The sequence below is a fragment of the Dendrobates tinctorius genome, unplaced genomic scaffold, assembly GCF_039654945.1.
Source record: "Dendrobates tinctorius isolate UK_male_01 unplaced genomic scaffold, ASM3965494v1 ptg000293l, whole genome shotgun sequence".
NCBI lineage: Eukaryota > Metazoa > Chordata > Amphibia > Anura > Dendrobatidae > Dendrobates > Dendrobates tinctorius.
Window position 1 is genome coordinate 6,626,138 of NW_027361960.1, and position 15,892 is coordinate 6,642,029.

General features: G+C 49.2%; 1 protein-coding gene across 3 annotated transcripts in view; it reads left to right on the top strand.

The window, feature by feature from the left end:
• Positions 1–299: 299 nt before the first annotated feature.
• The window catches only part of LYST (lysosomal trafficking regulator), a 722,897-nt gene continuing 707,304 nt past the window's right edge, over positions 300–15,892 (top strand). For all 3 annotated transcript variants that reach the window (XM_073560091.1, XM_073560092.1, XM_073560093.1), the window contains exon 1: positions 300–437. The gene's annotated coding sequence lies outside the window, so the exon portion shown is untranslated. The remainder of the gene's footprint in view (positions 438–15,892) is intronic.

Below are 15,892 nucleotides of genomic sequence, written 5' to 3' on the forward strand. Positions count from 1 at the left end.
GGGAGGCATAGGGTGCTAGCAGCTGTGCCCAGTGCGCCACAGTGTCCTCTCAGCTTTTCTGAACCGACCATTTTGAGACGCGCCAGAGCCTCCCGCCGTCACGCAGCCCATAGCTATACGCAGGGAAGCCATGGCTGCTTTCCCTCACAGAAGCGCCTCCGTTAGAACAGAGGACATGAAGAAAGACCCGGATATCGCTTCTCTCCGCAGAGTCTGCCGGACATTAGTGGCTGCCCTGCCCGCACGACGTTTCCTCTGCCTCTCTCCGCTCTGCGTCACAGCACTTCCGGTCCTGCGCCCGTCACATGAGTGGAAACACTGGCTGATTCTGTGCCAGCGGTTTTGTGGCATCGCTAGTCTCCCAGCGGTGCCCGCCCTGCGTCTTCCCTGCAGTAGTGGCAGCTGTCCTTGTATCCATGGTGCCGCTCTGCGAGCCGGTAAGGAGCTGCTCCAGTCATTTCCTGCTTGGGTACTGTCAGTGATGGTGGGTGACGTGTGGCCCCTGTTTCCCAGCTGTTGCTTCTCTCCTTTACCTGAAGATTCCTTGGCCCAGCCTCAGTGAAGGTCTCTTTACTAGTCAGTATAGCAGACATCAGTTCCTGCCATCATAGCTCCTTATAAGCCTCTTTCTAGACGCCTCCTGCAGCTTGTCATTTTAATTATGCAATAAACCTATAACTGCCGACGTGCTGATGCTGCCCCCCTGTGTCAGACCTCTCCAGTGCCGGTGCTGCTCTCCTGTGTCAGACCTCTCCAGTGCCGGTGCTGCCCCCCCTGTGTCAGACCTCTCCAGTGCCGGTGCTGCCCCCCTGTGTCAGACCTCTCCAGTGCCGGTGCTGCCCCCCTGTGTCAGACCTCTCCAGTGCCGGTGCTGCCCCCCTGTGTCAGACCTCTCCAGTGCCGGTGCTGCCCCCCTGTGTCAGACCTCTCCAGTGCCGGTGCTGCCCCCCTGTGTCAGACCTCCCCTGTTCCGGTGCTGACCCTTTGCCAGACCTATCCAGTGCCGGTGCTGCCCCCCCTGTGTCAGACCTCCCCAGTTCCGGTGCTGACCCTTTGCTAGACCTCTCCAGTGCCGGTGCTGCCCCCCCTGTGTCAGACCTCTCCAGTGCCGGTGCTGCCCCCCCTGTGTCAGACCTCTCCAGTGCCGGTGCTGCCCCCCTGTGTCAGACCTCTCCAGTGCCGGTGCTGCCCCCCTGTGTCAGACCTCTCCAGTGCCGGTGCTGCCCCCCTGTGTCAGACCTCTCCAGTGCCGGTGCTGCCCTCCCTGTGTGAGACCTCTCCAGTGCTGCCCCCCTGTGTGAGACCTCTCCGGTGCTGCCCCCCTGTGTGAGACCTCTCCGGTGCTGCCCCCCTGTGTGAGACCTCTCCGGTGCTGCCCCCCTGTGTGAGACCTCTCCGGTGCTGCCCCCCTGTGTGAGACCTCTCCGGTGCTGCCCCCCTGTGTGAGACCTCTCCGGTGCTGCCCCCCTGTGTGAGACCTCTCCAGTGCCGGTGCTGCCCCCCTGTGTGAGACCTCTCCAGTGCCGGTGCTGCCCCCCTGTGTCAGACCTCTCCAGTGCAGGTGCTGCCCCCCTGTGTCAGACCTCTCCAGTGCAGGTGCTGCCCCCCTGTGTCAGACCTCTCCAGTGCAGGTGCTGCCCCCCTGTGTCAGACCTCTCGAGTGCCTGTGCTGCTCCCCTGTGTCAGACCTCTCCAGTGCAGGTGCTGCTCTCCTGTGTCAGACCTCTCCAGTGCAGGTGCTGCTCCCCTGTGTCATACCTCTCCAGTGCAGGTGCTGCTCCCTTGTGTCAGACCTCTCCAGTGCAGGTGCTGCTCCCCTGTGTCAGACCTCTCCAGTGCAGGTGCTGCTCCCCTGTGTCAGACCTCTCCAGTGCAGGTGCTGCTCCACAGAGCAAGCCCAGGCTCCATTTGCCTTTCTTTCGGGTTTGTCCTCACAACGGGTAACCTTTTCATTGTGCTGTATATCCTGTTATGGTGTTACGCTGAGACATAAGATGTTGACGTCTTTATATTTCTGTTATGCGGTTGCAGGTTGTCTAGTGAGGGGCAGATGCCCGCACGCACATGGCAGGTGTGCTAAAGACCACTTTCAGTGGGCAATATTTTATTGTGCACATTTTGAAATTTTTTCGTGTTTCTGTATAAATTTGACCTAAAACTACATCAAATTTTAACACAAGTCCAGACTGTAGATAAAATGATCTGACTCAAACAGATGAGTAAAAACATTTAGTTTTTTTAAGATGATAATGTAATATTGCATGTCTAAGGCTGGTTTCACACTAGCGTTTTTAGCGCAGCGCATCGTGCGCGTCCATGCGCCTTGCGCCCCTATATTTAACATGGGGGCGTATGGTCTAGCGTTTGCATGCGTTTTCGTGCGCATGCGTTTTTTTGTAGTGTGCGTGTAGGCGCGCCAGACGCAACCTGTTGTATTTTTGGTCTGTCCAACCTGTGTCAAAAAAACGCATGCGCACGGAATGTGCCAAAAAATCACTTTACAGTCTATGGGAACGCAGGCGTGCACATGGACATGCGCACGCCTTCGTTTAAAATCACATGCGTTTTAAGAGTTAACATGGCTTGAAACTGGTTAAAACGCATGCGCCTAAAATTAGCAAACGTGTGCCAAACGCATGATGCGTTTTTGCATGTGTTTCTATTGCGCACAAAGCGCAGCACTAAAAAACGCTAGTGTGAAACTAGCCTCAGATTGTCAGAAGTATGTGAACCTTTGCCTTCAGTATCTGATGTGACCCCCCCCCTCCCCTTGTGCAGGAATAACTACAGCTAAACATTTCTGGTAATTGTTGGTTTGTCCTGCACATTGGCCTGAAGGAACATTGCCCATTTCTTACAAAACGACTGTAAGTCTGTATTGTTGAAGTTTTTCTCCCATGTTCTGCTCACGTGAGATACTTCCACATCTGTATGAATTGTTATGTGGTCAGGACTTTGACTTGGCCATTCCAAAACTTTTCATTTTTTTCTTTTTTCTTTAACTGCTGAGTATACACCTTTTCATTGTGGCCGTTAAGAGGCCTAATTCCGCAGCGTCACTTTTTCACGGCGCTGAGAGGTAAGTGTGTAACGGGTGAAAATCCTGCAGTGTATGTCACCTGTCATGATTAACCCCGTATATGCTGCTGTCAGTCGCAACAGCGTCATGTAAGTAATTACATAAGAGGGAGAATACTCCTCTTTTACACTATCGTTCCCCTGTGATTGTCATCATTGCACCCCAAGGTCATCTGATGAGCTCAGGGAACGGAGGCCTTTTAGGCACTGCAATAAGCACGATCTAACAGGCCGTGTCAAGGCAGAACTAACACGTCTCTTGCACTGCAATACATTAGTACTTTTATGAGCATAAAAATTGTTTTCAAATTTTTGCCAATATTCCGATATTTTCCATAAATGCAAAAAATATCTGACTAAATTTACCACTGGCACAATGTGTCACGAAAATGTGTATCAAGCCCCACTCCGCATTATGATGTCATAACGGTTGCCATGGTGACGATGTCATAATAGTTTGCCATGGCGAAGATGATGTCATATAGGGTACATGGGCACGAAACTATGGGATGGAGGATGTGTGATGGGTTTATGGGCACGGGACTATGGGATGGAGGATACGTATGATGGGAATATGGGTACGGGACTATGGAATATCGGATATGTATGATGGGTATATGGGCGTGGGACTATGGGATGGCGGATATGTATGATAGGTATATGGGCACGGGACTATGGGATGGAGGCTATGTGTTAGGGCTGGCGGAACGCACCAAGTAATAAAGATGATGGTAAGGTGCGTTCGCAGCCCGGGGTCCACCGTGCACGGTGCAGAGGTGGTAAGCTGCTGCTAGGTAATGGCGAAGGTTATACAGCATACAATAAATAAACACACGCTGGTTAGCATCACCCGGTGTGTACAGACGCGAGTTCTGTTACTTCACAGAACCGTGGTGCCGCACAAAGTAAATGCCGAAGCATGTTTAGTTCACCGGACTTGGCCAGATGAGCGCTAGAGTATGTACACAGGGCTCTGTCCCAAGGACACGGGATTAAAGTCCTTCTAGTCCACTAGCGCTCGGTGCCGCTGCCGCGGTGCCAGCACGGGGTAATAACCCCAGAAAGGCGTGCAGGTGTGCACAGACGGTAACCGCCACCTGCCGTGGTATGATAGTGCCCTGCTGAGGGCGACACAATCGGACACTAGTGTGTGCTGGATATCAGGAGCACAGTGGCGTGAGCATAGCCACCCATTGGCGCTGACTCTAACTAAGAAGCCCTAACCAACATGCGTATCAAAGGAGGGGGAGTTTTAATGAGTCAGTCACCAGATGCACGCGTCCATCATCATACACACAAATCAGCATAAGAGTCTATACTAGCGCATGGCCGAACGGCCATGCGACTCTTTTATAGCGGCGTCCTTCCCAGTAGTGGACTAATTAGAGCAGGAGCGGGACCTGCGCATGTGACCTTCGACCTCCAATGAGAGGTCATCCCACGGGGCATGCTCAGTAGGCAAAATACAGGACTTAGTCCCTGGAGCGTCTGCTTGCTGCTGACTCAAGCATTTTCTTACAGCAGAGCCTGAAGGAGCGATCAGACGCCTAGCATTAGCCTGGGCAAGCCGCCTGGTCCGACGCTTCTGCTGAGCAGGAATCTCTGCAGAGGACATGGCTTGAGATTCCCCCTGTGCAGTAGAGGAAACTCGACACCTAACAATATGTATGATGGGTATATGGGGACTGGACTATGGGATGGAGGATAATCATTATAATTTGTTAAGACTAATCAGTAACTATGCCCATACCCATCACACATATCCTACATCCCATAGTCCCGTGCCCATATACCCATCATACATATCCGCCATCCCATAGTCCAGTGCCCATATACCCATGGAGGATATCTATGATGAGTATATGGGCACAGGACTACGGGATGGTGGATATGTATGATGGGTATATGGGCATGAGACTATGGGATGGATGATATGTATAATGGGGATATGGGCACTGGATTATTGGATGGAGGAGGATATGTATGATGGGTATATGGTCACTGGACTATGGGATGGAGGATAATCCATTAAAATTTGTTATAACTAAGCACAGTTAGTTACAATGCCCAGGCAACACGGGGCTCTTCAGGTGGTCATACATATCCTCCATCCCATAGTCCCATGCCCATATTCTCATCATACATATCCTCCATCCAATAGTCCCGTGCCCATATACCCATCATTCATATCCTCCATCCCATAGTCCCGTGCCCATATACCCATAATACATATCTGCCATCCCATAGTCCTATGCCCATATACCCATCATATCAGATATCCCATAGTCCAGTGCCCATATACCCATCATACATATCCGCCATCCCATAGTCCCGTGCCCATATACCCATCATACATATCAGATATCCCATAGTCCAGTTCCCATATACCCATCATACAAATACTCCATCCCACAGTTCCGTGCCCATGTACCCTATATGACATCTTCGCCATGGCAACCTATTATGACATCATCATCACCATGGCAACCGTTATGACATAACCGTCACCATTGCAACCCATTATGACATCAGCGTCGCCATGGCAACCATTATGACATCAAAATACAGGGTGGAGCTTATACACGCACACACATACTCATACACACACACATACTCTTAAGCCCCGCCCCACATTATGATGTTACTAGCTGAAGAGCCTGGCGTTGCCTGGCCATAGTAACTAACTGGTTAGTTATAACAAATTATAATGATTATCCTTCATCCCATAGTTCAGTACCCATATACCCTTCATACATATCCTCCATCCCATAGTCCCGAGCCCATATACCCATCATGCATATCTTCCATCCCATAGTCCCGTGCCCATATTCCCATCATACATATCCTCCATTCCACAGTACAGTGCCCATATACCCATCATACATATCCTCCATCCCACAGTCCAGTGCCCATATACCCATCATACATATCCTCCATCCCACAGTCCAGTGCCCATATACCCATTATGATATCATCTTCGCCATGGCAACCTATTATGACATCATCGTCACCATGGCAACCTTTATGACATAACCGTCACCATTGCAACCCATTATGACATCAGCATCGCCATGGCAACCATTTTGACATCATAATGCGGGGCTTGATATACACACACACACATATACCCATCATATATATCCACCATCCCATAGTCCCGTGCCCATATACCCATCATACATATCCTCCATCCCATAGTCCCGTGCTCATATACCCATCACACATCCTCCATCTATTAGTTCCGTGCCCATATACCCATTATATTCAGTCCTATGAATTAATTAAATATAAAATTACTTTACTTATAACAGAGTAGTATGAAAGCAATAACCACAACCCTAACCCCAACCCTAATCAAAACCCTAACCCTAAGTTTAGCCCCATCCCTAACCCTGACTTTAGCCCTAACCCTATCCCTAACTTTACCTCCAACTCTAACCCTAACTTTGCTTTACTATTTTTGTTATTTTGATCCCTGTGATAGACCCTATCACAGTGATCAAAATTAACCAATAGGAAAAAATCTGTTGTTGCTGGGTGGCGGCCGGCAGATTTCAGCGGACGCACTGCGCATACGCCCTACATTTCCTCCCAGAAGAAGAAGCCGGCGGCCTGGTGAACTTCGGGCGGGGCCTGCAGGGACAGCGGAGGTACCGGGGGGTGACTGGAGGACCCTCATATATCAGAGGAGAGAGAAATTAAATGGAAAATTGGGCTTTTTTTTTGCAACACCAGGGTCAGTAAGAACCAACCCGAATGAAGTTCTCTGGGGTTTTGGCTACCCCTGGCAACCGAGACCCCAAAGACATTCCAACGCTGGAGGGTGCTGTAACCTTAAACCTGAGCGTCGTTAAAAAGCGGCGCTGTGGCTTAAGTACCCTTAACTGCCGCTGTTAAAAGGCGTATCGACGGTCGATAAGGGGTTAAATGTAACTCTCATCATTCAGATTGACGAGAACCGTGTTCATCAGCTGGCGCAGGGCAACAGCACTTACTGCAATGCTTCTTCCCTGGGGCCCCCCAGCCATACATTTTAGACACCGGGCATAGTTGTAACGAATGGAAGCGGAGGCACAGGTGGTGAAGTTCACATTCGTCTTTTATCTTTTGAGTGGAACCTCGGGACCACGGTCCACAGTGGCTCCGATGGGTGCGAGACTAGTGAGCCCCAGGTACCCGTAGTAAGATCCCTCGAACAGGACCAGAGTGGGATACCTGGAGGACACACGTAGCAGCTGTCCCAGTGGGACAAACGGGTAAACAGATATTACAGATATAGTGGAGCTGACCGGCGGACACCGGGTATATGGAGTGAAGCTGGCTCTGGCGATTTTAGTGTTGTCAACGGGTACAGATGGCAGAGTGGCGGAGCGGGATGGAACTTGAGAGTTATGGTACAGATGTCGTCTGGAATAGCACTGGTCACTGATATTCTGCGGAGACAAAGAGTATAAGCAGAGTGCAAAAACGGAATGCTATAGAGGCAGAACAGAGACAGAACCGGGATTATCAAGAGTAGATACTCGTTGCTCCGGCACTCTCCCTATGACGGGAGGGCCAGAAATAGTAATCAGTGCGCTGCCATTGGTTAATTGATATTCTCAAAAAATGCGTGCTTTCTCTTTAAGAGATCGGGGTAAGCGCGTGCGTCCTAATCATTCTCCCTGGAGGCCTGCTGGCAGCGTGCAAGGAAGTAGAGGAGTAAGAGTCAGCAGCAGGACTCCGAGGGACAGAGAGCGAGGATCCTGGCAGGGACCTCACAGAGGTACAGGGGCAGCGTCGGGAGCAGTAGCAAGTGAGGGACCAGAACTGGAACCAGCGCCAGAACCAGGTGTAACAATAGTAACTAACTGTGGTTAGTTATAACAAATTATAATGATTATCCTCCATCCCATAGCCCCGTGCCCATATACCCATCATACATATCCTCCATCCCATAGCCCCGTGCCCATATACCCATCATACATATCCGCCATCCCATAGTCCCGTGCCCATATACCCATCATACATATCCGCCATCCCACAGTCCAGTGCCCATATACCCATCATACAAACCCATCATACATATCCGCCATCCCATAGTCCCTTGCCCATATACCCATCATACATATCCGCCATCCCATAGTCCCATGCCCATATACCCAACATACATATCCTCCATGGGTATATGGGCACTGGACTATGGGATGGAGGATAATTATAATTTGTTATAACTAACCAAAGTTAATTACTATGCCCGGGCAACGCCGGGCTCTTCAGCTACTCTAATATATAAAGCTCAAGTGTGTGTATGTATGTATGTCCGGGATTGGCATCCGCACCGTCGCAGCTACAGCCACAAAATTTGGCACAGTCACACATCTGGACCCCGAGAGCGTCCTAGGATATGATGTGAGGCGAAAGATTAACCCCGCGCGTTCCAATTCACCAAACAATTTTACCCCTATCTACATAATGGGGAAAAAGTGTGTGTGTATCAAGCCCCGCCCCTCATTATGATGTCATAATGGTTGCCATGGCGATGCTGATGTCATCATAGGTTGCAAGCTCCGCCGCTCATTATGATGTCATAATGGTTGACTATGGGATGGAGGATGTGTGATGGGTGTATGGGCACGGGACTATGGGATGGAGGATATGTATGACGGGTATATGGGCACGGGACTATGGGATGGCGGATATGTATGATGGGTATATGGGCATGGCACTATGGGATGGAGGATATGTATGACGGGTATATGGGCACTCGACTATGGGATGGCGGATATGTATGATGGGTATATGGGCACGGGACTATGGGATGGCGGATATGTATGATGGGTATATGGGCATGGGACTATGGGATGGAATCATAGAATCATAGAATCATAGAATCGTAGAGTTGAAAGGGACCTCCTGGGCCATCTGGTCCAACCCCCTGCTCAAAGCAGGATTCGCTAAATCATCCCAGTCAGATGTCTGTCCAGCCTCTGTTTGAAGACTTCCATTGAAGGAGAACTCACCACTTCTCGTGGCAGCCTGTTCCACTCATTGATCACTCTAACTGTCAAAAAGTTTTTTCTAATATCTAATCTGTGTCTCCTCCCATTCAGTTTCATCCCATTGCTTCTAGTCTTTCCTTGTGCAAATGAGAATAAAGTTGATCCTTCTACAATGTGACAGCCCTTTAGATATTTGTAGACAGCTATTAAGTCTCCTCTCAGTCTTCTCTTTTGCAAACTAAACATTCCCAAATCCTGCAACCTTTCCTCATAAGACAGGGTTTGCAGACCGGTCACCATTCTGGTCGCTCTTTTCTGAACTTGCTCCAGTTTGTTGATGTCTTTTTTAAAATGTGGTGCCCAAAACTGGACACAATATTCCAGATGAGGTCTGACCAAAGAGGAGTAGAGGGAAATAATGACTTCACGTGATCTAGACTGTATGCTTCTGTTAATACATCCTAGAATTGCATTTGCCTTTTTTGCTGCTGCATCACACTGTTGACTCATATTTAGTCTGTGATCTATTAGTATACCCAAGTCTTTTTCACATGTGCTGTCACTTAGCCCTATTCCTCCCATTCTATATATGCTTTTTTCATTTTTATTGCCCAGATGTAGTACTTTGCATTTCTCCCTGTTAAAAACCATTGTGTTAGTCGCTGCCCTCTTCTCCAGTTTATTTAAATCTTTTTGAATCCTCTCTCTCTCTTCTCTAGTATTAGCTATCCCTCCTAGCTTTGTGTCATCAGCAAATTTAATCAGTTTACCCTCAATTCCTTCATCTAAATCGTTGATAAAGATGTTGAACAATACAGGGCCCAGGATAGAGCCCTGTGGTACCCCACTTGAGACATTCTTCCAACTGGATGTGCAGCCATTTACGACCACTCTTTGGGTCCGATCACTAAGCCAGTTTTGAATCCACCTAACAGTTGCCTTGTCCATTCCATACTTAGTCATTTTTTCAATAAGGATTGTATGAGAGACTTTGTCAAATGCTTTGCTGAAGTCAAGATATACTATATCTACAGCATTTCCTTGATCCACCCAATCAGTGATACCGTCATAGAAGGAAATTAAGTTAGTCTGACATGACTTATTAGTTACAAACCCATGCTGACTCTGTTTAATCACTTCATTCTTATCCAGGTATTGACATACATGTTGTTTAATAATTTGTTCAAAGATCTTTCCTGGTATAGAAGTCAGACTCACCGGCCTATAGTTGCTTGGGTCCACCTTCTTCGCCTTTTTGAAGATAGGAACAACATTTGCTCTTCTCCAGTCTTCTGGCACTTCTCCTGTTCTCCAAGAATTTTCAAAGATTATGGAGAGGGGTTCAAAAAGTTCTTCTGCTATCTCCTTCAGTACTCTGGGGTGTAATTCATCTGGACCTGGAGACTTGAATTCATTTAGGTTAGCTAAGTGTTTCCTCACTATCTTTCTGTTTATAGATATCCTGGATTCTTCTATTCCCTTAATAGGACAGTGAATAACAGTTGATGTTACATTTCCTTTCTGAGAGAAAACAGATGCAAAATAGGAATTTAAAAGTTCAGCCTTCTCAACATCCTGTCTTACCATTTCATCATTTTCATCCTGTAAAAATCCTATAGCATCTTTGACTTTTCTTTTACTTTTGACATATCCCCAAAATCCTTTATTATTGCTTTTGACATCTCTTGCAAGCCTCAATTCATTTTCAGCTTTAGCTAATCTGATTTGTGCTCTGCAGGTTCTGCAGACCGCATTATATTCTTCTTTAGATATGCTTCCCTCCTTCCATTTTATAAACATTTTTTCTTCCTTTTTAGCATGTGCTTAAGTTCTGTGTTCATCCATCCTGGTTTCCTCAAATGCTTCCTATTCTTCCCTCTTTTCGGAATTATTAACAACTGTGCTTTGAGAATTTCATTTTCAAGATTTCCCATCCTTCCTGGACATTTTTGTCTTTAAGGATATCCAGCCATTGGATCCCTCCAATTCTCTTTCTGAATCCCTTAAAATCTGCCTTTCTGAAATCTAACCTTGATGTCTGAGTCTTCACAGGTGTGACGTCCGCCTGCGGGTCTGGGCTGCAGCCAGGCAACACCCCGAGAAACACTGATACCCTTTACCCCTATACAGGGATCTGGATTTATAGCAGAGCCCAGGAGGCGCTGTCTGAATAGGAGCAGTGACCAGAGCAGGACGGTCGCCAGAATGGTGTTCCAATACAGGACACAAACGTGGAGATATGCGAGTCTAAACCAGTCGGGCAGCAATGGTACAAAAACGGTAGACAGAAGCAGAGTCAGATTCAGGCCGAGAGTCATAAACCAGGAGAGTAGCAGAGGTACAGAATCGTTAGGCAGAAGCAGAGTCAGATTCAGGCCGAGAGTCATAAACCAGGAGAGTAGCAGAGGTACAGAATCGTTAGGCAGAAGCAGAGTCAGATTCAGGCCGAAAGTCATAAACCAGGAGAGTCGCAGAGGTACAGAATCGTTAGGCAGAAGGAGAGTCAGAAGTCCAGGCCAAAGTCAGTCAGTCAGAAAGCAATTCACACAGTAACACACAGGGGAACTAAGAATATATCCGGCGGCTTGCAAGACCAGTCCCAAGGTATTTCAGGGATCAGGTCACCCCTCATAGGTTCCTGGACTGATGATGTCATCAGTACCGCCCCCAGGACCAGGCCAGATGGAGATGCAGTAACCTCTTGATGACTGACAGAGGGGGGGAGCCTGCGTCCACCAGATGCCTGCGCAGGTGCCCTTACTCTGTCAGCACCATAACTCCCGGGCGAGCCATGGCGCCTCCTAGTGACCGCGACAGGAGCAGCAGACCCAGAATTTAATGGCGACGTGACAGACCGGCGCCTCCTAGAGGCTAAAGCCGGGACAGTAGGCTCTGAGCCTGACGTGACAGAACCACGGCCCTGTCCAGTGGCCGAGGCAGGAACAGCCGTCCCTGAGTCTGACGATAAAGTGGCGGTCCGGCGCCTCCTAGAGGCCGCGACCGGAACAGCAGGCCCTAAGTCTGGCGGAAACGTGACAGTACCCCCCCTCCAAGAGGGGCCTCCGGACCCTCAAAACCCGGTTTATCAGGGTGAAGGAGGTGAAACCTTCTAATCAACCCCTTGGCATGAATGTCACTAGCGGGGACCCAGGACCTCTCCTCTGGGCCATAGCCTTTCCAATGAACTAAATATTGCACAGACTTTCTCACTAAACGGGAATCAAGGATGCCCTGGACTTCGTACTCCAAGGCACCCTTGACCAAAACTGGAGGAGGAGGGGACTGGACGGGATGAATTGGGGGAGCGGTACACCTTGAGAAGGGATTTGTGGAAAACATTAGGAATTTTAAAAGACTGAGGGAGCCTTAAACGAAAGGCTACCGGGTTAATTACTTCTAATATCTCGTAGGGACCAATAAACCTGGGCCCCAGTTTGGCAGATGGCACCTTAAGCTTAATGTTTCTGGTAGACAGCCAAACTTTGTCCCCAACTCCTAGGTGCGGCCCCGTGGACCTCCGTTTATTTGCGGCCGAAGCCTGCCTGACCTGGGACCCTTTCAAGTTTGTGTTCACCTCCGACCAGATTGTCCTTAAGTGACGTATGGAATTCTCTACTCCCGGAAGCTCCGACATCTTGGCCGAAAATGAACCAAAACGTGGGTGCAAACCATGATTGCAGAAGAACGGGGTGGTTTTGATAGATTCCTGGTACTGGTTATTTAGAGCGAACTCAGCTAATGGGAGATGTTCCGCCCAATCAGACTGATGTTCCGAGACATAGCAGCGAAGATATTGCTCTAGAGCCTGGTTGGTGCGCTCCGTTTGACCATTGGTCTCAGGGTGGTAAGCGGAGGAGAAGGATAATTCAATACCAATACGTTTGCAGAATGCTCTCCAGAATTTGGAAACAAACTGGGTACCTCGGTCGGACACGATATTCTCTGGAGCGCCATGCAGCCTTATTACATGAACAATAAACAACTTACTCAGAGTTTCTGAATTAGGTAATCCAGAGAGGGGAACGAAATGACATTGCTTACTGAACCTGTCCACCACCACCCAGATACATGTCTTCCCCTCTGAGGGTGGTAGGTCAGTAATGAAGTCCATGGAGATGTGGGTCCATGGACTCTCTGGAGCGGGCAAGGACTGGAGCCAGCCGGCAGGCCGATTGTGAGGGGACTTGGCGCGAGCACAGATTTCACAAGCTAGTACATAATCCTTGCAGTCCTTAACTACCGTTGGCCACCAAAAACTCCTAGTCACAAGCCTGGCGGTATTATTGACCCCAGGATGGCCTGCCAGGACGGAGTCGTGCGACTCCTTCAGAACTTGTAGGCGAAACGGCGCTGGAACAAACAATTTCTGGGGGGGCGTCGAGTCAGGGGCTGGTTCTGGGGACCTACGGATCTCCTCCAGAAGGTCCAGAGACACAGCCGACACAACAATACCATTGGCCAGTATTGGAACTGGCTCCGAGTCCTCAGCCTGTGAGGGGCAGAAACTTCGAGAGAGAGCATCAGCCCTCACATTTTTGGTACCGGGACGAAAGGTTATTAAGAAATCAAACCTAGAGAAGAACAAGGCCCACCTCGCTTGTCTAGGATTTAATCTTTTAGCTGACTCCAGGTAAGTCAGATTCTTGTGATCTGTAATCACAGTGATCTTATGTTTGGCGCCTTCGAGGAAGTGGCGCCATTCCTCGAAGGCCCATTTGATCGCCAATAACTCCCGATTACCTATATCGTAATTCTTCTCAGTGGCAGAGAATTTGCGGGAGAAAAAGGCACATGGGCGAAGCTGAGTGAGTGATGCAGTGCCTTGCGACAGCACTGCTCCAACTCCGACCTCAGAGGCGTCCACCTCTACAATAAACGGGCGGTTCAGATCAGGCTGAACCAAAACTGGGTTGGCTACAAAGCACTCTTTTAACGTAGCAAAAGCCTGAATTGCCTCAGGGTTCCAATTGGTCACGTCTGCCCCTTTTCGGGTCAAATCCGTGAGTGGTTTAGCAATTTCGGAGAAACCCCTGATGAATTTTCGGTAATAATTTGCAAACCCTAAAAATCGCTGCAGCGCTTTTAGCGACTTGGGTTGCACCCAAGTTTTAATAGGTTGGATCTTGGCAGGATCCATACGGAAGCCTGTGCTTGAAACCACATATCCTAAAAATTGTACCTCCTCCGCAAAAAAAACACATTTCTCCAGTTTAGCAAACAGGGAGTGTTCTCGCAGTCTCTGCAGTACAGAGCGAACGTGCTGAGCATGTGTCACAGGGTCAGCAGAATAAATCAAAATGTCATCTAAATACACGACGACATACACCCCACAAATGTCCCTGAAAATGTCATTTACAAAGTGCTGGAACACGGCAGGTGCGTTACTGAGTCCGAAGGGCATTACCAGGTACTCAAAGTGGCCAAGAGGGGTATTAAAGGCTGTTTTCCACTCATCCCCGTCTCTTATGCGGACTAGATTGTATGGATCTCTGATGCTCAGCTCTCTCTCTGAAGGCTCCAGACTGCAGCATACTGGTGCAGGAAGATGAAAGTGCTCCTTCAGGCTGTGCACTGAACCAGGTGTTTAGGCCAGAAATCAGCTCAGTCAGAAGAAGGGAGAGAAAAAAAAAAGTTCAGGGAGACTGCTTTTGTATATGCTGGATATATACACAAGAAGCAGTTTTTTTTTATATGGCCGGATATAATGTGACTTCCGCCTGCGGGTCTGGGCTGCAGCCAGGCAACACCCCGAGAAACACTGATACCCTTTACCCCTATACAGGGATCTGGATTTATAGCAGAGCCCAGGAGGCGCTGTCTGAATAGGAGCAGTGACCAGAGCAGGACGGTCGCCAGAAAGGTGTTCCAATACAGGACACAAACGTGGAGATATGCGAGTCTAAACCAGTCGGGCAGCAATGGTACAAAAACGGTAGACAGAAGCAGAGTCAGATTCAGGCCGAGAGTCATAAACCAGGAGAGTAGCAGAGGTACAGAATCGTTAGGCAGAAGCAGAGTCAGATTCAGGCCGAAAGTCATAAACCAGGAGAGTCGCAGAGGTACAGAATCGTTAGGCAGAAGGAGAGTCAGAAGTCCAGGCCAAAGTCAGTCAGTCAGAAAGCAATTCACACAGTAACACACAGGGGAACCAAGAATATATCCGGCGGCTTGCAAGACCAGTCCCAAGGTATTTCAGGGATCAGGTCACCCCTCATAGGTTCCTGGACTGATGATGTCATCAGTACCGTCCCCAGGACCAGGCCAGATGGAGATGCAGTAACCTCTTGATGACTGACAGAGGGGGGGAGCCTGCGTCCACCAGATGCCTGCGCAGGTGCCCTTACTCTGTCAGCACCATAACTCCCGGGCGAGCCATGGCGCCTCCTAGTGACCGCGACAGGAGCAGCAGACCCAGAATTTAATGGCGACGTGACAGACCGGCGCCTCCTAGAGGCTAAAGCCGGGACAGTAGGCTCTGAGCCTGACGTGACAGAACCACGGCCCTGTCCAGTGGCCGAGGCAGGAACAGCCGTCCCTGAGTCTGACGATAAAGTGGCGGTCCGGCGCCTCCTGGAGGCCGCGACTGGAACAGCAGGCCCTAAGTCTGGCGGAAACGTGACAACAGGTCTTCCGCCTCTAGTTATCCAAAATTCTAAAATAGAATGGTCGCTACCTCCTAGGGTCCCAGCCACTTTTACCTCCTCAACCATTTCCTCCCTGTTTATAAGGATTAGATCCAAGGTAGCAGTTCCCCTTGTTTTCTCCCTTACCTTTTGGAAGATAAAGTTGTCAGCAAGAGAGGATAAGAATTTCCTTGACCTGTTAGTTTTGCC